We start from the raw sequence: 25,450 nt of genomic DNA, 5'->3' as shown, positions 1-25,450 counted from the left end.
ACTTTGCAATGATCACCAAAACCCAGGCATGAAAATGAAAAAAATAAAATAAATATTGTTTGCACCTGTTTGCAGTGAGCAGAGCTTCACCTCATTCACTAAGTTGCCCAAGAGTAATAATTCACTTTGCTAGGTGATCAGCTTAAACAACTTTGGTAAATCAACATTCCGTCTATTCAATATTTTATTTCTGTTTGTAAATCATATGGATAATGTTTCAGACAGAAATATTCAATGAATGCCTATAACATTTCTGGGTATTAGGAATTCATAATCAGTTATGATGTTCTATTCTCACTGGCTTGGCAAGTGATCAGCTGAATACTTTTGTAAATTTTTCTTTGCCTTTCATTTTTTGCCAAAGGTGATTCTGCTGCTGTAACTCCATGCCTGTGGTGCAGTTATAAAATTTAACAATGATTATAAATGCATCAGGGGTCTGACTTTTTCAGCCATTTATTTTAAAAATGTGAGAAACAAATTCACAGCATCACAATGTTACTAATGGCAAAAATACTCTTCATGAAAACATGGACATGAACATGGACATTAAATGAGTGATGACCATGGATTGGCAAATTTCATTTGTGTTTAGGTACATTCGTGTTTGAATTGACAACCCTAGCCAACCAGTCTAGGCAGGAAGAAGTGGAGCACTTTCTTATTCCTGATTCCTTTTATACCAAATATTAGCTAATCCCAATTGAGTTGTATGCTTATTGAATGAATTGATAAATGCCCCTCCTTTATTAAGCCTTCTTCATTTTTCACGTTCCTCTATGCTATAAAATCCCAGAAGTGGTTTCAAGATATATATTAAAAAGCAACTGAACAAGATTAGTTAAATACTGTTCTTTCTAGAAATTTGTAGAAAGTTTTCTCTACTTTTGACAGACCTACAAGTGACAATGAACTATTTGTTTACCCACTCAAACCAGAGATGGTTTCTAGTATTACATCATTATTGCTGGACGTAGGAGCTCAAGGATCGACGTGGCTTATTCACCAAGTTTCACAATGCCGCCCACACTAAATTCCAGACAAGCTTTCAATGTAGAGGATTTCCCATGCCATAGGATCAGCCATGTACAATAATTACTTGTTATAGTGGAGTAAGATGAGAGAGCCATAACACTGCATGAGTTACTGTTCATAATAGTATAATCTAAAAGGGAATACAGTGAGAGGTTAAATAGCCAACCTTCTTTAATGGTATTGGAGGTAAAACATATACTTTATTATTAATCAAAGTATTAGTTTAAAGAAAATCATTGCAAGATTTATGCTAATTTTCTAGGCATGCGTATTTATTTCTCTGGTTAGTTATATTTATTGAAAACCATTAGCCTAGGAAGTCTGCAAGAATGTGGGATAAAAAAATGTTCTATTACTATAAAGCCTAAGAGTTTTTATAAGCTATCAGCTGATAATATGTATGATAGATATAAGCCACAATGCTGATCCATTAGCTTCTACTTTTAAAGCAGAACTATAGTCATTGGTGAGTAGTGAGTTTTTCCCATATAGTGCAAGTGTGCATATCATTGATGCCGACTTTTCCAGGTCCACCATGATCATCTTCAGACACTGGGAAGCACATTGTTCCTTCATGTCCTGGTCTATTCTCGGGGGTGCCGCAGACAAAGCAGGGCTCCATGCTGCATGGTGCATGGGCCATGCAGTATAAGCAAAAAACAAAAAGCCACCAGGAGCATGGGAGAAGGTTTGTCTTTGCATTTCACCTCTGTCAAAAACCTCTGACTTCTGGTGATGATTTGTTTTTTGTGGTGTAAAGTCTGCATGAAATCCACTTAGTCTTCTTGGACAAGTAAGTGCAATCATATGATCAATATGAGTGATGTAGTTGCTTCACCTTCTTGGCAAACATTATTTTATACTCTTCGATTGCCCATTAGTGTTAATATATTACATGTAGTTTATACTGTTGCACCATGAACCATGATGGTTTGTTGCTCCATAGGTCAGAAGTATCACTCTCCACTAGTTGTGTAGATAATGATATATGCTGACAAGAAACAAAAAAAATCAATCATTAATTAATCATTATCTGCATGTAACATGAAATTTAAAACTGAGTAATGCCTTTTTTATTGATACACAATGTAAATTGTCAGTGTTGTCAAGCCCTGAGCCCAATTCCAATCCACAGTTTGATAATCCCAAATCTATTTATAGGAAAATTTGCTAAATGGTAAAGTTCTATATATTTAATATAAATAAAAATATAAACGTCCAACTGGCCCCATGTAAAATCACAATAGCTGCTTCCAGATGTAGGGTTTGTCATTATTTACCAAGAGAATCATAGCAAAAAATCAGTATTTCATATTATGTATTATAAAACACTTGCAAATATTTTTTTTTACTTAGCTAACAGTAGAGACATACGGGGGTCAGCAGAAGTTTGTTCAGGTTTCTAGCACACCCATGTGTCAGGTGCAAAGATCCTCCAAGAGCTCTGCACTAGCCTTCTGCCATGGAGGTATGTAATGAATATCTGCAGGGATATTTTTTTTTTCAAGTTGTTTAGGAGTTGTTAAATAAATGTCACCTTATTCCAGTGACCATTCAAATACAATATGATTCAACTTACCTGTGATTAAGTTATTGATATTTACATTTACATTGTTTGTAACAAGCATTAAATCAGTTTTACAAACTCTCACTGACATCAATAGGTGCAGGCACTGAGGAGCAAATATGCCCAATGTTTACAGCAGAGATTCTCTAAGCTGAACTCCAGCCTTATCCTCCTTCTTGTGCATTTACACAAATTAATTTCCTGCACATAATTTACTTACTGCAAAGTGTGATCTTCTATCAGTGTGCATTGAAGCTGTATCAAGTCAAACAGAGCCTGTTTTATTTCCTGGCTGGAGGATGTCCTCCATCACTTAGATCTTTCCTCTCCAACCTGACTGTCCCTTGCCCACCTCATTCATTGGAGTTTAGTTCTTTTAATCACATGTGGGTGTTACATCAAATTTCTGTTTTTTACAGCCTGATCATAGCCATTGCAGTAGTGATGTATGTATATAGATATATACAGAGCGTGAGAGAGATACTAGAAAAAAATAGGAAAAAGGCAATATACCTACTGTCTTACCATCTGCACTGCCTCTCTTCAACAGCTACAGTGCCCAAGGAATCTTCCTTATTCGACCTATTGTTTTATTGCCCCTATTAAAAAAAAAAAAGGATACAGTACATGTAGCTAGAGAGGGCAGTGAAGGTTGTTTAAAGCCCATTGCTGTGAGTATATAAAACTTGAACATTCACAGACTGGCGAGAGATTCACTTTAACTTCCTAGAGTTACCATGATATAATACAGGTGATGATTCATTGGATAGAGGTGTATCTTAAATAGAAGAGGTGCCAATTAAAAGGCTGCAAATCCAAATAAACTAAAATGTTTAATAATAAACAAAGAAGAGTATAGTCTACACTATACATGGTTATGTAATCTTTCAGTATGTTGTAATTACATTTTATAATTATGATATGCTAATGAGCATTAAACCGCCACTGTTCATTGGATTGCATTTTACAACCCACCAATACAATTGTAGGTGTTCATTTGTCTTGTTGATGAATGAAGCTGGTATTTATATACAACTCAGAGTTATGACTGATTTTGTTGCTTACAAGAAATTATGTTGAAATGGACAACGGAGTTAGGATACTTTATGTGTGAACAACACACTCTAGCATGCATTAAACTATCACAAGGCTAAGGAACATCTTTGAACAGTGCTGATTATTATCAACTTGTATTTATATTGCACCAACAAACTGCCCAGCACTTTACCAAGTCTATAGTCATGTCACTAACTGTCCTTCAAAGGAGCACACAATCTAATGCCCCCGGCATAGTCATTTGTTAATATAGTCCAAGTCCAATTTTGGGAGAAAGGCAACTAACCTTTCTGTATGATTGTTGGATGTGGAGGAAAACCCATGCAAACTTGGGAACATCACATACAAAAAATACAGAAGGTGTCTTGGCTAAGATTTGAACCTGGCACCCTAGCCAAGCCAATGAGCTAACCACTGATCCATCATGCTGCCCATCAGTCCATGACAAAGAACTGAGTATTTTAGTTATGGTGTTTTTTTAGAATCTGCAGGTGAAATGAGGATCCATTTTTTGCATACCCTCTAGATTTCTGTAAAAACTGTTTATTGTAGAAGCTTGTGATGTCCGACCTTTGAGGCAACTCTAGAGCTTAAAAGGGAGAACTCTAATTCCATAAAGCAATAACAGGTGTTGTGACAGGAAATTGTGCATTTTATTTATGAATGCTAAAGCCTTATTTATCTTTTTTTCTGAAATAAGAGCCTATTTTTTGTAAAATGATAGCAATCTAAAGCCTTGTTTTAATTATATGCATTACTTGAGCTTTGCCTTGACATTTCAAAGACTTGTAAATATTAATTTCTTCCTCTTCTACTCATCATGTAACCTAACTATTGCTGGTTACCCCTGGTGACTATATCACTGGTGTGGTCTGGATAAGCCACCAGCAAATGTATTCCTGCTTAAGTGACCTGACTGCCTTGGTGATGCCTTTGGATGGATAAATCAATGTCATTCTGTAAGGCAGTAATTTTATCAGAAGGTATTATAGAGGATAAATGCACAACTTAGTTGGACAGCTGTAATACAGACTTTGCTGTTTGCACTGCCATTGGTTATTTATGATGGGGGCGAAAATCATAATGTCTCTTTGTGGATTATCAGATTATAGCATTTGCAGGCAGTGATAATATTTCATATAGAAACCAAGACTGATATTACAAATATTGGTAGATATTGAGGGGCTGAATTAACAATTGCCTTCCCATGCCTCTAAGAACAATGGCCAGACCTCCCTATATTAATCCACTTGCAACTTGGTATTTGGGCAGGATACTTATAAGAACTAGTAGATGGGTAACATCCCTTGCATGGCATGAATTGAAATGTCAGCTTTGCAAATGACTGCAGCTATAAAAGATAACAATGCACCGTGGGTCTTGTCCACGTATCCTAAAAATAAAAGTAAATGTTTTTTTTCCTAACTTTGTGGCCAGAATCAATGTGTTTGTTACGCCAAGCTAAAGCTTCTTAGAAACTCGTTCTAGCTTTAAGTTTGAAGTTGACTTTTTTTAACATCAAAGGCAGATGGAAACAAAGAGCAGAAGGCTGCACACTATAGTATGTCAAAAATATTGCTCCAGGGAAGACATCTTATACATTTTCTCAGGCATGCAAAAGAGTTGGTCCTGGGATAGCCAAAGGTTGTAGGACTACAGACTTCAATGCTGGAAAATATGATCATGGTCATACCAATTTAAAGTACTATAACATGCACAATTGTTCTCTGTAAAACACACTCATGATCTGACAAGTAAAACAAAAGGCAGGAACTTTTCTTCATTACACTACATAACAGAGTCAGAAAACTGACTGACACCATGAAACTATCTTAAATTTTTTAAGTAAAAAATGGAGTAAACCATTCAACTTTTGGGAAGTAACCTTATCGAATATTGGTGTTGCAATGTGGAACAGTTTGGGCAGTAACTTTTTTACTATATAGAATATCTCTATACCAAATAGGTGAATATGCAGACCTCAAACTGCTAGAACACTATTTATGGAATCCCATAGATTAAAATGTCATATACAATAATATGCACTATCTTAAACGGTATACTTAGCAAACTTTTTAAAGTTATGAATACAATGAGGGTGAGTTAAGTTGTCTAGTGCTAAAGTATAATTAAGTTCCACTTTACAAAATTGGTATCAGGCAGGTATTTATTGTAGAAAGTGACAAGCAATGTCCCCTCTGCAATAAGTATTCTTAGCTGCCATCTTCCCTAGCAGGTGTCAGGACACATTTACCCTGCCTGTGCAGAAATTACATCGCCCCAGCCCAGCTAATCAAGAAGGCCAATGATTGGAACAAAGGAGAAGATGGTAGCACCAGCAACAAAACAGAGACAAGTGAGTATCCCCAGGCTTTAGTTTTGCTTTTAGGGTCTATTTTGCCTTCTTAGGAGAGATTCCTTCTTACACGCCTACCCTATTGAATGCGTTAGACTGTCAACCTTGTAAACTGAATGCTGTAGTAAATAACCTCATATTTAAAGTAAATCTGTTCAGAAGAAAATATAAGAAAATATGGCTATCACTTTCTACAGCATATATAAGTGTTGTTATATATAAGTTGTAACTACTGTTTTTTGTGCTAGATGGCTGTTAGTCTACTGGCTTAAATAGTTTCTGAGGCACTGAATTAGAACAAATATGCAGATCAAGAAAGTCAGTTCTTTTTGGAATGCTTCTTGTAAGAAATAAGCAATTGCAACCTTTATGATTCTTCCAGAAAGGGTTTTCACCCAGAAATTATTTCACAACTGTTTGCTAATGCTTGCTAATCCTATGCACTCTGCATATGTCTTGGGGTTCTCTAATAAATTTCTGGGACCCCCAACACACATGCTTATAGTAACCCATGCATCAAAACAGTTAAAGCACAAAAAAGGCTTGCACTGGAAAACACATACAGTGTTCTGCAATCTGTTGGCAGAAGAAGTGTGTGGACACTTGTTGACCCAAAGGAAATAAGAAGGCACAGGTATTCCAATGCCCATCAACACATTTTAACTTGCTGCAGATGATAAATGAATAACCTGTTAAGAAATCTTTACTCATCCAAGACAAAGTTCTGCCTCGTTGTTCCCATATGACTCTAGTGTAGTATTTGGTACTACAACAGTATGATGACATTCCAAATTATTCATCAAAGCCTGTGTCTTTAACATAGTGCCAAAAACAGCATAGGAGGTACTTGTGTGCCCTAATAAAATCTCAGCATTTTGTTAACCTGCCATGGGACTGTTTAACCATGGGATTTTTTTTTTATCCCTAGGCCCCAAGGCAGCCTGATGAGAACACGCTGAGCATTGTGAAGGTTCCTGGCCTGTGCGCTGTTTGTGTTGGAGCCATGCACTTTCCTTCTATCAATGGCCAATACAAATGAGATTGCCAGTAACAACAAGCTTAATTAAACTTAAAAGCAAATATTTCTTCATAATGATTTGTTCTTCCTTGACCCCCAGAACTGCCATGTATTAGGAAATAATTATCTGAGTAGTCCAATGGCTGTATTTGGACGGCAGATCAATAGCTATTGCAGAGCAGGCCAAGCTGTTTTCATTGCATCTAATAATAGCGGTTTTATTTTCTCAAGGTAATAAGGCGACATAGCAGGATGCTAAATAACAATATTTCAAACAGTGTTCTGTTTAGATTAGCATTCAAAATACAATTACATTCTCAATTATCTCCTGTATTAGTCATAAATTATTCCAAAGCAAATATTTGGTTTTAGAAATAGATTTTAACATATCAGATCTGGATCATTCACAAAGTATACTAAGTACAGTTTTTGATAGACTCAAAGTAGAAATAAAATGTTATGTAGTACCTACATGACAGGTAGCACCAATAATAAATTATTATAAAATATAAATAAAGCTTTAAAGCAATAATTAAAATAAACATTGCATGAATATGTATATATTACCCCCCCCCCCCCCCCTCTTTTGTTCGTTATTTTATGTTACATTATGCAGGCTGCAAAATAGCAAAATAAAGGTTAAGGTCTATTTAAAGGTCAATATGCAGGAATGACTATTCCATAAGGAAGATCTTTCCATTGGAGTTGGCATCCACTTTTGGCTGAGTTATAGTGCATTTGGAGGACTACAATTTTAATTTATCAGTTTTGACTGTATTGTACACTTAATTATCAGTTTACACAAACTTTGTCAGTTTGAGACCATGGGCCTGATTTATTAAACCTTTCATATTTGCTGAATCACCCAGGTTCTACCATGACAGTCTATCTTCTCCAGTTTTGGAGAGCTTTGATAAATCAAGCCCTATGTGTTGTGGTGGCCAATATTCATCTTTTTAGTGATTATCTGTTGTGTAGGTCACTGATCTCAGATACAAACTCAAGATCTAAAGTATGGGCATCTATTCCTGTGACAAGAAATTACTTTCCCATCATGTCTTCAGAATAGGACACACATAGCAAAAAAAAAAAATATATATATATATATATATATTATTTATACCCTAATTCAAAAAGAAAACCTCCCAATACTTAAGTTGTCCATTAGGTTATTCTAAAGGCTAAAAAGTGGTCAAGAATGGCACATTCTTTTTTGTTCCTTATTAAATATAATTTTAAATGGTTGAATAATATTAAAAACGATTTGAAAGTCAGTAGCGACATTTTAATTTTAAAAAAGCAGACAACATTGCATGCTTCTAACTAGGTGAAAGTGTGAAGAAGTTGGGCAGCTCCTAATCAATGATCAGCAATGCGATGTCTGGAAAAGATACAGAAACAGGGTGTAGGACCGAGATAATCCTTGTACACAGTTCTTGAAGGGTTGTTTCGCACCTGAGGGCAAGGAGTATCATGTGAATTCAGGGTTACCTCTATGTGCTTGGAAATGTGTGTTTCAAAACAAATAATATGTGGGTATTTATTATACATATATACTGGTAAGACTTGATTTTCATCTCCTTGTTCTGTAGACATATTTTCATTGTTTCATCTCTTCTATTGGAAAAGGTGTGTAACACAAGTTTTATTACCTGGGTCTGCAGCATCTGAACAAACATTAGATCTACCATGTATAAGTAGTTAAGAAAATAAATTTGCCTGCTAAATGGAAAGGATTTTGTAAATATGCCGTCCTATATGTGCATACATTACAAGCTATCAAACCAGATATGTATATAAAACTATATCTTTTAAAATAGATATTAACTGTATTTATATGGGAAAGAAAAAAAATTTGCACATGCTAAATGTCAAACACAATAACTTAAAAAAATTTACTTAAGTTAAGGAACGGAGCCAGAGGAGCCCAGAAAGATGTGAGCTTTTCAGGGAAGAAATGCTGATCCACTGAACACTAATACTCAGTGTTGTAGACTTGGGTCACATACCCAGGTGTCAGGGACATTCCCATGATGCCCATGTACGAAGGGACATTCATGTAAGCTAGTATTAAATGGAATACCCTTTTGAAGTGAGCATTTATTACCGGAGTTAGGAATGTATAATGTGCAGACTTTGGAGATAGGTCACTAGGGGGTTATGTATGGATGTTGGGTGAGAGAGCTTTCTCTGTCTTGGGCTCTGCCTAGTACAACCTAAATGTTATGGCACACCATTATGATTAAGATATTACCTACCCACACACAATGTATGTATCAATTAATAAGGTATCACTCCACCCAAAGGTGACCTTTTTGTTCTGGGGGCTTATGCTTCTTATCTACTACTTCTTCTGATGCCTAATTTTGGCAGGTCAAAATATTTAAAGCCAGAATCAGGGAGACGATTACAGTTCTTAGGAGGTCTGTAATGATAGCCTCACATATTTCTCACAATACAGATATTTTTTTTCTCAAATTATCCATTGTTGTTTTCCCTATAGCTTGTATTGTAATGTGTTGTTCAGCTCATTTACAGTGAACATTCTGCTATAAACATTACAAAGCATGATATTTTGCAGTATTGTTGCTTTAAAACAAAGCATTTTGGCAGTATGACATTGTTTATAAATTAAATGAGACACATCTGTTCTCAGAAAAAGTACTGCGTGCCATAGCATATTGTAGCATAGCACTCAGTTAATTCTAGAAAGATTTCAGATTTCCTATTAAGGCTTAAAGTGTATGAACTGATTTTTTTCCATAGTTTTGGATACTTTAGGGAAGAGGGAAGTCCCCTATAATGTAGTTTTTGAGATCTTTGTTCAGACGAGGAGATATCACTTCCCAATCCAGTGGGACAGTGAGAGGAAATCACTCCAAGATTTACATTTTAGAAAGTTGTATGGGATCATGTGTCCCCATTGAATGGTTAACCTATAACCTATGTAACCTATAACTTGATATTACTTGTTACCAGGACCAGGATGAAATTCCTCAGCAGAGAAACAATTTTACATAGCTTTCTAAATCTACACTTGCTTCCCATTTTACTTTAAGTTTCTTCTTTCTAGAGTTCTAGAGTTTCTAGACTTCTGTAAAGTAAACCTGTGTTAAAGATAGTAAAATCTAAGAAACACTTAATCACACATAATGCAAAGAAGGCACCCTACTGTAAGGAGTATAGTGCCATTACTTATGTACTGATAAATTTCCTGCTAAGGACCATTGACTTACCTGGTACTTTTGGGCATTGGGAACACAAATCAGGCCAATCGCCAGGTCCCAGTGCAGCCATATGAGGAATGGAGCCTGAGAAGGCAGTATATAGTCATATGGCTGGCATACCAGGGAATTTGCCAGCCGAACTGCTGTGAATATGGTTGAAAGGTAATGAAAAAGCAGATGGACATAAAAGATAACTGTACCTTTACATTATTATTAACTAACCCAATGCTTACTATAGCTCAACTAAAACTAGAGCAGGTCCAAGGGCCATAGACAACAGAGTGGTGCTCCAATCTTTCTCTCTGCTGTTCCAAACATGTATTAGTATGAATGCTTTGGCCATTTTCCATAGGCAAAAAAGAGGACGACTGTCCAGACACAGGTTGAGAAGGGGACTGAAGTGTCATCTGGTCAGTAAGAGGGTATACCAGTAGTTAGCATGGATGGGCAATGACTTATTTAAAGTAGTGGTAGTAGTAGAAGTAAAGCCTGGTTAGTAAGAAAGTGAGTTCCACAATGATTTTACAAAAGTAGTAAGTCACTTTTTTTATTTACCTGCTGACAAATATACATCTGTCTGTGATGAAGACACCTACATTAGTTCACTGAAAGCCTCCTATAAAAAATGTTTTATTATGAGGCTTGTTAGCTATCTGAATATTTACTAAGTTACAAAATAAGACTCATTTTTTGATATTACAGAAGTAGGAGAGTTCATTCCTAACTAATTTAGCCCTGGCCACACAAGCAAGTCCGTATTTCATGTCTTAGTAATGTATTTATGAGACCAGTTACTATGCTATACAACTTACAGTCAAATACAAATGTGCACAGCAGAATAAATAGTATTTACTATATAATTGATCACTGTATTTGTGTAAAAGAGACACTGTGGGGTATTTGTTCTTCAATGGTCTATGATTATTTGCAGATTAAATGATGTAGCAGAAGAAAGATGATGCATTACAGTTGGCCTTACTTTCAGTCTTATAAATACATTACTGAGACATGAATTATGGACTTGCTTGTGTGGCCAGTGTGAGAGAGTCAGGCAAATATGTGATAGAATACAGAACTATAATATAGCGGCTGTCATCCTCTCTGGTGAAGACACAATGCAGGCTGCCTAGACACCTTCCTAAAAAACGTGACCAAGGGAAGGTGCCAGTGCCCAAGACTAAAAAATGTTTATAAGGTTTAAAAGATAAATCTTATTTCCATTAGCCATTGCAAATGTATCACCTTGAAAGGGCGCCATGCTTCATTAGAAATCCTCTTCTGAGGAACTGTGTTTCATGTGTTCCCTTACATTTTGTTGGGTATGTTGTTTTTATTAATTATCTTCTGCATCAGCTTCCAAAATGAACAAAATATTTTGCATCAGTCAATATCCTTGTCAAGCTTACATGGGAATATTCTTACATTCTGAACCCTCCACAGACATAAGTTGTAACAGTGAGGGCCAACACCAAAATACTAGACTGAAGATCAGAAGACATAATATCCAAGAAAATTTAATCTGCCTACACATGTGTAATTCTCATAAAAGATCCTTTCCAATGATAACAACTGCACGATGCATGAACGAGTCCTGTACATACAGCACCGTTCTGCTCTATGCAGAGGGGAAGGGGAGAATGACAGAGTGGCATCCCGCTGTGTGCTCTCTCCATATCCTTGCATCAGGATCGCTCGTCGTTCATCGTCCGTGGATCCCCCACGACGGTTTCAGAGACGATGAACGACGTGGGCTGTACACATGCCAGATTCTCGCCCGAGCTGATTATCGGGCGAGAAGAATTTGACGTGTGTACAAAGCTTTACTGCTGTGAACACAGCTTGAAGTTATCAGAAGGCTCAGAGAACTCCACAATTTTCCAAAGCACTTTTAAATTGTCTGTGTGGTAAAGAAGATCTAAATAGACATCATTTGGGAGAAGCCTAAACAGGCTGACTATAGGTTGGCCGGTTGGCCAGTTAGCGCTCACCAACGTTGCATTGAGCATGAGAGGTTGGGGGGGGGGGATTTTAGGGTTAAATCCTAATAAATCACCCAAAAAAGATATGGAGCCACATTACTCATATTTGCTTGAACCTATAGAGCCTTGACATGTCACCTTTACAAGAAGTGATCTTTGGTGCAACTAAACTAAACTAAAAACCCAACTGAGCCCAGAAAACTAAAAACACATTTTGTAGTTGTGCACCTATTCACACAACCATGAGCTCTCATGCCCCTTTTAGTTTCCTGCTACAGATTAGAATCCTCAAATTGACAATTACCCACCTCCCTTAAGTACACAACTTTCCTCCCCTCGTATAGATACATGGTACTTGGTACATGGCATAATGGTAGATGATTTTAAATGGTACATACATGGTTTGATGCAAGAATGCTGGGAAATGTACACTGGCATCTATTCTTGGGTGTCACTATGCTCATATGTGAGTGCCTCTCCCATTGAATTTAGAGATGAGAGGAAATAGCTGAAATGAAGTATGCAAGCACATTTGGACTATTAAATAGATATTCTCATTGTATTACTTATTACCTCATTGTGTTTTGATTTTTGGTTTAGTAAGTGAAAAAGGCAGGGACAAATTGTATTTTGATATAATCGTTGACTGTTGTTATTTGTGCTGTCATACATTCATTTATAGGTGCCCTTAATTGAAGTGAAGTAGTTATTTGGATTAATGCTAAAATGTCTTCAACATGAATGCAACTGCCTCAGAGAAGCTACTGTCTATACCATGAGTTGTATAAAAGAAAACTTGCAGTTAAGCTGCATACACACGTCCAATAATTATCTTTGGAAACTAACGACCAATCAACGAACGAAAGAGTGACCAACGACGCGGACGAACTGAACAAACTGGAAATGAACTATGGGCCCGGCGGATCTGATTGGGCGACGATCGTTCACCATCTATCATGTGTACGGTCGTTCAGTGATCATGCATGTTCCGAGCATGCGTGATGAACGAACATTCTGTACAGGTGCTTCACTGTATTGTGTTCATGTGTGTATATATATATATATATATATATATATATATATATCTCTCTATATACATATATATATCTATATTTATATTTCTCTTTATATCTATATATATACTATTCACTTCCTCTGGTGCACGTCACTTCCTGTATCGTTCAAACGATCGCATCTATCATGTGTACAATATCGTTGAACGATCGTGTCGTTATCTGCATGTACAGGATCGGTGCTATACGATCTTTCAAAGATATTGTGCAGGACTGTTGGTCGTTCGTTGGTCGTTGGTTTACCAACGATAATTATTGGAAGTGTGTACGTAGCTTTAGTCACATTCTTTTGGAGTTGTTCTTGTAATGTGGAAGACATTTCTCAGCTTTCAGAGCTGCTTCCTTAATTTATTGCAAGGATATACCACACAAACAACTTAATTACCATGAAGGTGACAACGCAGATCTTGACTGTCCAAGAACGGTGGAATTTGTTGAACCATCCTGTTCTAATACAATAATCCTATCCTTGGTGTCAGGAAGTCTGCATAGATAAAAAACCTTCAAATTATAGGGCTAAAGATGTAAATATTTGTCAAAACGCCAAATATAGCGTGAAAGACAAATAGGTGAAAGACATCCCTTTGTTTAGAGATGGTTGTTTGAATTTGGCATGGAAGACTATTTCACACTCCTTGCAAAGAATCTCCCTTTTGCATCAGATGTAGAAAAACTGCAGCATCTTGTTATATCTTCCAAGATAAGATGTGTAAATGTCAATCAAAAATGAACAGCTGGTATCTGAATGGAAACAGTTGAGCACCTCCTCAGAATTCCAATTGCTTTCTATCTGAGGAAAACAATCAGAAGGGCACTGTTGCGGACAGTTAGCAATCCTGTCAATCAGATCGGTCTGTTGAGAGCAAAACTGGCAGCAGATTTGCTATTGTGTAAGAAAAACATTTTTTATTCTCCTCTTGCCATAGGAAACTAATTTTATGTATGCTTAACTATAGCCTCAGTACTATTTGTAACAATCCTGTTTAAGTCCATATAAAGTCCATTGACTTAAAGTTATGAAAATGTATGATGTCATTACTATACACATCAACATCTAATGTACTTGTTGCATCAATTGAAACAAAGCGGATTAAGTTTTCAAGAAAGCTGAAATAATTTTCCCTGATCTTACTAAATCATGTTTTAATTTTAAATCCTGCCATATTAATGCTCAGCCAAAGAAAACTGTCTAGCATATTTTGGACACATTTATTCTAGCTTAAATATATCCTGTCTTTCACCACTGTGTCCAAGTCCCAGAAGTCTTTAATATCCCTTGAAGCCAAATTAAGGTTTCTATCTTAAAAATGCCAGTAAATCAAATAACCCTGAAATAGCTCATGGCTTGTAAACAATTCTAAATCCATGAGCCTGGAATAGATGATACTGCAAGACTTATATGGAAGACATTGTATAGGCAGCCAAATTAGTTAAAGAGACAACTTCAGGACAAGGCAAAGCTGAATGTTGTCAAGGCACAAAATAAATGTTCATGCTAATTTAATGAAATTATCCATTTTGTATTTAGTTTGTTTAGTTAGTTGTAATCTGCGATGAGGATTAAAAAATATCAACAAGATGATGATAACAATATTGTTAGCTGGTAATATTTACAATTTAAATGGAAACACTCAAAATAGATACAGAACCTAAAATATAAAACATCACAGTGCCTTGAAAAGCCTTTTTTAGCGATTGCACCAACACCTTAAATAATGAATGTCATCTTCTTTCTTAGCATGTATGCCGTGGAATAGTTGCTAATTTAGCACATTCAATGCTGTGTGGATAAATTAATTACTTTCCTTTAAATCCTTGAAATGTATTCTCAATTTATATCTTTTATTGTGTGACGACCTTTTAATGTAAATTATAAATAAAGCATGAAAAAACAGAACAAGTGACTTGTAATGTCACTTATGAGACAGGATAATTCTACTGTTTTATATTATTTTCTCTAGATTAGTTCTAATGTTTTATTGCCATGAATGCCTCTTTTTAAAAGACTGAAAATAAAATTCAAACTTTACAAGCAGATTAGAGCTTTTACTGCATAGAAAGTAATGTTTTCAAGGGTGTAACCAATTATAGACATTAAAGCTGGCACCATTAATATGGAAAACTAATTTGTCTTGGATCTTGGGGGATTGGGGGATGTATAGGGTTATGATTGGGTTATATGAGGATATAGACCAGTGTTTCTCAAACAGGTTCTGTGAAACCTTTGGGTTTCTGCAGAGGTTGCTAGGGGTGCATTAAGCAATTCATGACTCTCAGAACAGTTTGACTGATACTAATGATCTTTTTGGTGATCTGTAAGGGGGGCATCCTTCCCACTGGTCAGCAATGTAAGAGGCATTCTTTCCACTGACCACCACACTAATGTACTGTGAGCTATTGATATAGTAACTATATTACAACAACTTCAAAGGTTCTCCTATGTTAAAAAGAGAAACACTGATATAAACTATTGTAGGGTTATGTTTTGTGTTTGGGAAGAGGTCAAGGTTTAGGTTAGAGGTACTTTGTAAGACAGAGCTTGGATTCTACACAGCCAAGATAGGCCAGGCCTAGGGTGCAAGTTGAAGATTGCTAGTAATACTTTGTCATGTATAAAAGACAGTTTGCAGGAATGTGTGTAAGAAATATATTTTGTGATATTTCTCCATAGATACTAGGAACAATGAAACTAAAGAAATGCATAGGAAAATGTAGCTTGAGCAGAGTGTTCACTCTCTTGGTTATGTCACTAGGCTAATTACCATGACTCTAATCACCCTGGATATGTTTGTTTTCTGTAGTGCCTAGAGACAGTAAAATCTATTAGAGGCAAAGGCCACGATTATATTGCTGCAGAAAAATAAAACAAGTAATACAAAAACAAAATAAGTAATACAAAAATTCTAGATCTTGTATCTATGGATTGCAAACCACAGTTGTACTAGGGAAAAGGACAGTCATTCCCACAGAGAATGGCTCTTGTTTTTGTTAATGTTTTTACTATATAATATATTATGATAGATCTTCCAGAGGATAAAATAACACAAGGAAGTAATGTGTAAGGAGGCTGTAGAAGGCACAAATGAGACAAAATTAACTTGTAAAGGGGCTGGCGTAGCTGTGATCACTAGCAGTCTCATGTAACAGATCACTATTCTCTGATAGTCTCCTAAAGTGTGCCAGTCTCTCCAACAGCTCATATAGCATATTTCCGATGCCTATGTTCAGTATATAACAGTTTTCTGTAGCATTACCCTTTATTATTACAGAATAATATGTGCAGCCCTGTAGGGATATCAGGCTCTTCATCACTAGTAGAGTAACCTCTTAGATTGTAAGCTCTTTTGGGCAGGGTCCCCTCCTTCTTCTGTGTCACTGTCTGTATCTGTCTGTCATTTGCAACCCCTATTTAATGTACAGCGCTGCAAAATATGTTGGCGCAATATAAATACTGTTTATTAATAATTATATTAATAATAGTAAATTGCCCACTACTACTATGACCTGTCTAAATAAGAACCTTCACTAACATTTATTGCTCAAGAACTTGGTGGATGTACGTCTTTTTTCAACCTTACAGACAATGCATTGGAATGTTTTAGGCAACACTGTAGTTTCAGTACATTTTTCTTAAAAGCAAACTGAAAACACATCTATATGGCTTTTGTTTTCCCTTTTATCTCCCAGTTTGCCAGCAGAAAATCTGAAAATGCTGATACATAGATCAGCACTGAAGTGTAAAAAACACTTGTACCCCACAACTGGCAGAGTTATGAAATGTTATCCATATCTTCTAATGAAGATTAAGTAGGTGTCTAGCTGAAGTTGTAAACTGTTCCAGATGTTATTACCTTTTGCACCTATAGCTCACACTTCTAGATGCTGATTCTGTAAATTCTTGACTTAGGCACTTCATTGCCACTTAAATGTAAAAAAAAGAAGTATCTTGGGATACATTAGGGGAAATATAGATACATGTGTGCCTCCATTATATTTCTATAGACAGCAGATCCATGGCATTATTGTCTGCTAATGGTTATTAAAGTAGCCAGATAATTATCTATTGGGTCCAAAGCCTGATATACAATATTTGCCACCTAAGAAATGTCTTTATTATATCTTCAAAGCATAAAAATGCAATTGTTATTAGTTATCAAATTGGAACTAGACCACCAAAATAAAAAAACACTTTGGAAAACTTTTTGCCATATATTGAAAGTATACATAGCACATTATTACTGATTTACCTAGCAAAGTAAGTGCTTTTTTCTTTTTGCATTAGTTACATTGGGCCTGATTACATTTAACCCCTTTGCATTAGTTACATTGGTCCTGATTCATTACAATTCTGCAAGGAACGAGAGGATATACTTTCATCAGTGAAGCTGGGTGTTCCAGCAAGTCTGGAATGGATCTGGTCAAGGATTTAAAACATTTGCTAACAAAAAGCAAATGGCTTTGAAGTAATCCATTTCAGGATTACTGAATCATCCAGTTTCACTGATGAAAGTTTATCCCCCCCATCTTTGGAGAGCTTTACTAAATCAGGTCCAATGTTCCAGCACAGAAATGTGCCAAGACCATGGGCAGACATAAGGTGGTTCAAAGTGTGCCACTCCATGAAGGACCTCCTTAGCTGACAAGGGGCCCCATAGCCATAGGGGCCTACTGTTGGCTACATTTACCATTGGCCAATACTGGGCACTGACTTGCATGTGTGGTTTAGTGGACACAAAAAAAAGCAGACGGTAGGTAGAAGCATCTATGACAGTGGAAACATATAAAGTTTCTCCTTTTATAAAAATACATACCTGACAGAATTTTCCATACTAACTTTATTTCCAATTTCATGGTGTCAGTATGAATTTCAAATCCTTGTGTTTTCCACATAAAAAATAACCTTCAACAGTTAGCATTACACTGAAAATATGCCTAAAGTCAACCTGCATCCAGTAAAAGCACTTTAAACCAAGCCCTCCGTAGCTGTAGGCATTGTGAAGAAATTCATTTTTAAAGATAAGAACAATACCTGATTCTCAGCTGTTTTAATGACAGGCAACATTGTTTATTGCTCAAGGAACCTCCAACAACCTCTGCAGGGACCCTGGTTAAGAAACATTGAAGTCCATAGTTTATTTATATCCTAGCTCCTTTATATGTGAAAAGGAAAAGGGAAGGTAAAATATGTGTACCTCTGAGTTTGGTACATTATGAGGTTGTATTTTATGTTGGAAAAGATTTTTAGTTAAATCCTAAAGCATTCTTTTCTAGGGAGCCTTCTATACTGAATCACCTTTTTTCTGTTTTCATTCCAAAACACATGCCCAAAACACAATCATTTATTGCACTACAGTGATTTTATTAAAGGTCAGATTGGTGAACTTATATTGATCACAGTGTCTGGCTTCATTCTTGTTGTTATATCTTGTGTCTCTATAATAGTTTGTATTCTTTCTATTTTAAGATGCCTTGACAACCCAGAAAGTAAGTCAAAAAACATAATTATGTGAAATGTAATAGGTCCCCTGCCCATCATTCAGCTTCTGGTAAAATATAAAGTCATTTGTTTTCTTCTAGCAAATGTTTTCAGTTCATAAAGAAAAGCCAACTATAGTCTGAGAAAAGAAAGTGCTCTACACTGTTCCAAATGTTGTCCCAGGTGTAATTATTTGGCTGCACAGTAAATACTTCCGACATTACTTTCCGCTCTGCTGTTATAATTTGGGATCTGATTGAAGCCCGGAGTTGTTATTACAGCTCTGGCATAAAGTTTGATGTCCTCAAAAGGAAATGTATCTTGAGTACTTTGACATTACACGTGCTGGTAGCCACATTATCCCATTTATGTTTTACCTGTCCTAAAAAAGCCCCCAGTCCTTCAATGCCTGGATCATTTGTTATAGCTCTGAAGTAATAGTTTCCATTTAGTTTGCTGGTAAAGAAGACCTATTACTTACACCAAGATTAAACCTCCTCTTCTTTATATCAGCGCTCAAGCAGAAGTCCAGGAAAACAGCAGCTACACACATTCTGAAATACATAGAGGGAAGGAGAATTGTTTTATGAAAATTTGCAATTCTGTTAAACATATCTGGTTCTGCATGGATAGGTTATTATCCAGTCAGCAGGCAAGTGATCCAGGAAGCTGAAATAGAAAAAGCATTGTTATCATGCTGATTATGCAGTAAAGCAAGATTGTTGGGATGACAAGGCTGACTGAGCACAATTATATATTTAGCAGCTAAAATAATTCATATATACATATTGCAGCCACATTGATTGTAAGTTCTGAATCATATCCCTATTACGACATTGAGAGTCCCAACTCAGTCGCAGATCCTTCAGTATAGCACCTCCATTTCTAATTTGTAAAAATCTTCTCTAGCATGAGTAAAATAGAATTTAAGGAAGTAAGGGCTACTCCTTGTTCCATAGCAGTGCACCAAAGTTCAATTCAACCATATGGCTATTGCTCATTATGTACATATAATATATATATATATAACGCTATATATAAGGTATCATTTCTGCAATAACCTAGACAACTAGAATTGTTTTGCTCATTCATTGTAGCTAAATTATATTGGTAATCATAACATACAATAAAAACCTGTATCCAAAATCTGCATTGTCCATATAATTATTTCTACTTGCATTTGTTCCAAATCATTTAAAAACAAATTCCCTGTATTTCACAATACTTAAGTGTTAGCAGCAGCCATTATACATGATTATAATATCCTATTGGTGTAAGCTCCAATGTACATTAAAACTAAGTCAGTTTAACATTTCAGGAATTTATTTGTAAAAAGGATTCTGTTTCCTAAACTAATAATGGCGTGGCAAATATATTGAAACAGGGAAGACATTTTGACCCTAATTGTACTTTAATCTCCCTGGCAGTATGATAATTTGAGTATTTTTACATGTCAAATCTGTACATACAAAAGTACTTCCAATTTTAAATTTCCCAACCCGTCCCACCCCCTGATGCATGCCCCCAGCCGCACACGTTGCATACCCGGCTGGCAACACTCACATGCCAGGATGCGAGGCTAGGGGATGCAGATGCCAGGCATTGCCAACGGGGCGCCGAGGAGGGCGCGGGCTCATGAGGACCAGGTATGTCCTCAATTCCACCCCGAGTGTGGCTCAGGGTTACCGCTTTTTGTAAAGAAGTTTCACCCCACTCGGGAACTCAGCCACACTCGGTAATACCACCAGGGGGGTTCACAAGTATTGTATTTTTATTTCGGGATTCTTGTGTAAGTTAGGTTAAAACTGTCCTGAATACAAAATATTTAAACATAAAAAAATAAATAATATTAATAATATATAAAAAACATTATTATGGGTTTTGGATTAGTATGCAATGTGATCTTTAAAATTTACTGAACCATAGATGAAAGCATTTCTTTTTTTTTTTATAAATCAGTGAATCATTAAATTTCTTTCAATAGCTGGGAAACAAAATGAACAAATTGTGCTTTTTAAAAACAATAAAGCTAAGTTAAGGCTAGTGATTAAAAACCATGATGCCTAATGCTCCTGCTAGGTGCCTAGGAGTGGTACAGGTGCCTAGGAGGCGCCAACTGCTTGGGGTTTGTACAGATATTTTTATGCATTTGTAGGTTGTGCATTTTTTTGTAAGGGGCTGAAGCATTTAACTGTTCTTGGACGTTGCCTATAGTTTCTAAAAAAAGCAGCGGCAACGCTTCTGCAAGCAAACACCTAAAAAAAATGGCAGTCCTGTGCAGAAAATCACTACAGTTCAGCACGCCCCGTTTTTTCCCCCTGATTGAATCGGTTGGAGCAGTAAAGGAGATCAAGCAATTAGCTGTCTGTCCTCTGCTTTGCAATCTGAAGCATCCCCAGTTTCCCATTAGCTGTGAATGTTCTCTCAGCATCCCCTGCTTTGAGCCTGAGTGCAGGTGAAGGGGATTTTGAAATATGTGCTGCAGCCAATGAGTGCATTGGTTCCTGGCTATGATCTTTCCCTGCCATTGGCTACTGGTCCTTTATAGCTTCTCAACTCCTAGTCACCAGTTACCTGTTGTAGCGTTTAGCCTGTCTAATCTGCTGGTGGTGCGATTGTCTGTTGGAGTACCCGTTGCTGACTCTGCCTGTTTTCTTGACTGACCTTTGCTTGTGATCCTGACTCTGCTTGATACCTTGTTTGGTGGACTGATAACCTGTGTATACCCCCTGGGTCTGTTTCTGTGACCCTGCTGGATTCTCCCGTACTGGGTATCTATGGATCATCTAGTTTCTGACCTGGAACAGTCTGACTTCTCATTGTGTCTTGCTTTGTGGGCTCCTGATTCTCTGTCAATTCTCCCCAGATGCCATCCTATGTGCACTGACATCCTGGGGGCAACAGCATGCTGGGACGGTGCGGCAGGCCTCCTGAAGCTGAGCAGAGACTTTACTATAGGTGAAGAAGAAGTGCCTGGTGAGCACTGGCACTGAACCAACCCATAGGTTATACATTAATAATAGCCGTTTTTAGGGGGGGGCAAAATCCTCCTAATGACTATCGAAATTTGTACAAAATATAGGTATATGGTCGGCTGTTAAAACATATAGATACATTTACATTTTTCATGTAATTTTTCATAACTCAACAACCAATTAAATTATGGTAGATGAATAGTCTTCATTTGGTTGATCCTTACTTGCATGATTCATACGGAAACTATAACGTGAAAATGAAGTGGTGTGCAAGACATGAAGTATGTGAAATCACAGTGAAAGACTTGTACGTAAAATTGAAACCTAAGAATTGTAAAGCTCTGTGCAAACATTAAGCAATACACAAGCACTGGACCTAACAAAGGGAGGGGGAAGACATTGTGAAATCACCATACTCTTATCTGAACTTAACATTCTTTCTACTTATAGGCATCTAACAGGACTGTATGAGCTAGCTATAGCCCTTATGTTGGATTATTTTATGATATCATAATTGCACTTGACATGAGATCACTCACAAACTTTTGAAGATAGTGAAGATAGAACTAATATTGCTTAACTGTCAAACAATTATAAAGAGAGCAAGACTACTCAGTCTGCCTAAAAGCGCAATAAATTTTTATTTTGAGATACATTGCAAGGCCTATTTGTTATACATCCCTTACACGCTTACATTGTTTGCATGTGAGATATATAAACTCATGACTACTAACCAGGATACAAACTCATGCTGGCTTAACATATAGTAGGCTCTCTCAAATGAACACAAAAGGCAATAGAAGATTACTGCTACTAGAGGATTTTGTTCTCAGGGTGGGATTGCAATGACATGAATCTCTAGATCTTCTTCTACCTGTATATTTTTCTTGTGATAAAATATTTTATTTCTTTTTTGTTTTGTGTGATGATATATGATGTAAGATGGCTCTGATGGGAACAGTTATAGGCCCTGACTTAGTGTACAGGCTCCGATTCACTGCCTCTCATTTAAAGTATGACACAAGTATGGCACATGAATATGGGAATAGTTGCTGGTAATGGAATGTTCTCACATAGGTGTTTGCTTTAGAACCAAGTTCCTGAAATTAGATATTGAAAAAAAGACATATCTTCTTGGCATAGGCACGTAAATCCTGTCTTTTCCATATTCTCCTTAACAGAGGGTAGTGGGAAATCTAGTTATTTTCCATTAAACACAAGGGAGAACTTTTGAAAACTTTAATTATGTTATAAGTGTATTCTTATTTATTTTCAATAATTGAAATATAGCCTACTGTTCTTTTATATGCAGCTGCATAGACATTAGACAATGGCTTGATGTTGCAGAAGCCTAACTGGTAAATGATATCTGTTGTGCCAACTCTGTCCCTAAACAGGAATTCTTGGATATATACATTTCCCTGTTATGGTATAGAGAAGGGAAATGAAGGCATGTATTCTCTTCTAATAGACAGGACCAATACATGATCATTTTGAGAGATAAAATAGCAGACAATGTTTTTGACCATGGTAAAGAATAGCTATACAAAAGCTTTTGAAGCTGTTATACTAAGCCGTGGATCGTTTTCCATAATGCCTAGATCACGAATTTGTTATTAAATATGTTTCTTACAATTTAGAAAATAAATGCCTGTGTGAAGACAACATGCTCATTTTGCCGCAATTAAGACTTTTAAAGCCTTAGAGTCTGCAGCAAGCATGGTATATATAGGAGCCCCCCAACTCCACAACCTAAACTACAAGACAAAAAAGAATAAAAAAAGAGAAAAAATACTTAGCTTGGACCCCAGGTTCAGGTAAATTTTAAAAACATTTTGGGGGGCAAGAAGAAGAACTCATACTCATACTTTAGAATGTGCACTTTTTTACTATACGAGTTATATTACACTATATAGTGTAGTTTAATATATAGCCAATACTTTCTGCAGACTAAATGGTCAGTTTTATGTAACTAATGTAGTAATGCCTAGAATACACCATATTGCAGTATATTCTTTATATACTAACAGATATAAGAATATTTTTGAGTTTTACCCCTAGACCCTTAAGATTAATGCTAGTAAAGGTGTTTAGGTCAGAATATTCAGCTTTTTTGTACTTTCCTATGCCCTGCTCATAGTGTTGGTAGAGACTGAACAAATTCAAAGGCATGCCAAGATATTTTGGCAGAAGAGTCACAAAATCATGGAAAAGAACAATATATTCGTTCCACCGATACATAAAAACAAAAAAGACAAGCTTCAATGTATTCTAAAATTGAGTAGTATGAGATTATAATATAAATGACCACATTACCACACACAGTATTTATAATATGTCAATAAAAGGCAGGATGCAAGAAGGTTAGTATCTATCAAAAAGGTTGCAGTAAACTTTTGTAATATGCATTGCAATAAAACTAATGTGCATTGTGTACTTCTTTATACATCTGCATTCCTGTACAATATATTCATTTATAGATTTATGGTACTTTTCCTGTACTTTGAGCTTTATCTTTCAGTAAGGTGATAATGCAGCATAATGTATCTTTACTACTGTATGTTATTATCTGATAGCAAAGTAATTAACTTTTGCTTTAGATTTTATCATGCTATTATATTAATCCAAGTAATTAGGTTTATATTAATCAGTTAAACCAAAGCCACCTCAAGCCAAAAGTGAAAAAGGCAACTTACCTAATGTGTGAATCTGATTATAGTAAGTGGTAATTTACTAAAAGAGTTTAAAGTGAACAATTTGGCAATTTTAAGCAGGTATATGTAGTCCTGTCTAAGGCTAAACATTATGTGATTTTCTTTCAGTGGTAGCTTTATCCCAGGGGTCGGCAAACTCCAGCCTTTAGGCCAGATACGGCCTAGCCGGTAGTTCCTTCCAGCCTAACGCCCCCTGGCTGATCCAGGCTAATGATGGCCGGCAACCTGGGGCTACGGAGTCGCAGGTTGCCGGCCGGATCTGCCAGGGGGCGTTAGGAACTTCCGGAGCTGCCTCTTTGCTGTTGCTCCCCTATTAACTGTGGCGGGCATTGATACTTTTGCCGCTGCGGTAAATAGGGAACGCTCCCTCAAGGTAAATCCCTCTCCTCCGCAATGCATACGGAGGAGAGGGATTTCACTTCAGGGGGCGTTCCCTGGTGGTGGGCGGAGACATTAGGGCGGGACTCAGAGTCTGGCCTAGTGTGCTGCCACCCACCCCTGAAATGGCCTGGTTTGCCAACCCCTGCTTTAACCAATATTACATTCTATTTAAAATAATCCTTGTGATTAGCCACATATATTCAATATGCAAATACATGTGTATATATATATATAGAGAGAGAGAGAGAGAGAGAGAGAGAGAGAGAGAGAGAGAGTCAATAACCAGTCAGCATTCTATATACAGAAACAAATTACAATATGGTGTATGTCCAGCTTAAGAGTAGTACTACAAGCTTCTTGCAATTGTTAGGCAGAAAGACTTCCCCTCTATGTCTTTTTAAAATTTGCCTTTAGGGCTAAGCCATGCTGTCATCCCCATCAGAGCTTTGAGAGTGTCCTTGCTAGCTGCTCATGATTCACTATAAGAGCCATGACTGTTAATTTGACTTTTACAAGTAAAAAAGTGGCTGCCAGGGTCACTTTAAATACATAGTTTTTATTATGTTTAATAATGTACACTTTAGCTCCTGCCA

The 25,450-nt window shown here is 36.6% G+C and overlaps 1 long non-coding RNA gene across 1 annotated transcript; it reads right to left on the bottom strand.

Annotated features, from left to right (window-relative positions):
• Positions 1–1,184: 1,184 nt before the first annotated feature.
• LOC140324194 (uncharacterized) lies at positions 1,185–20,240 on the bottom strand. Its single transcript, XR_011919510.1, has 3 exons — positions 19,269–20,240; positions 3,128–3,201; positions 1,185–2,026 (listed from the first exon to the last, which is right to left on the bottom strand). It is a non-coding gene; the product is annotated as an uncharacterized lncRNA (long non-coding RNA).
• Between the last annotated feature and the right edge of the window lie 5,210 nt (positions 20,241–25,450).

This window comes from Pyxicephalus adspersus, chromosome 2 (genome assembly GCF_032062135.1).
Source record: "Pyxicephalus adspersus chromosome 2, UCB_Pads_2.0, whole genome shotgun sequence".
In the NCBI taxonomy this organism is placed as follows: Eukaryota; Metazoa; Chordata; class Amphibia; order Anura; family Pyxicephalidae; genus Pyxicephalus; species Pyxicephalus adspersus.
The sequence above is the reverse complement of the archived record's forward strand: the minus strand, read 5'-3'. Positions and strand labels throughout refer to the sequence as shown.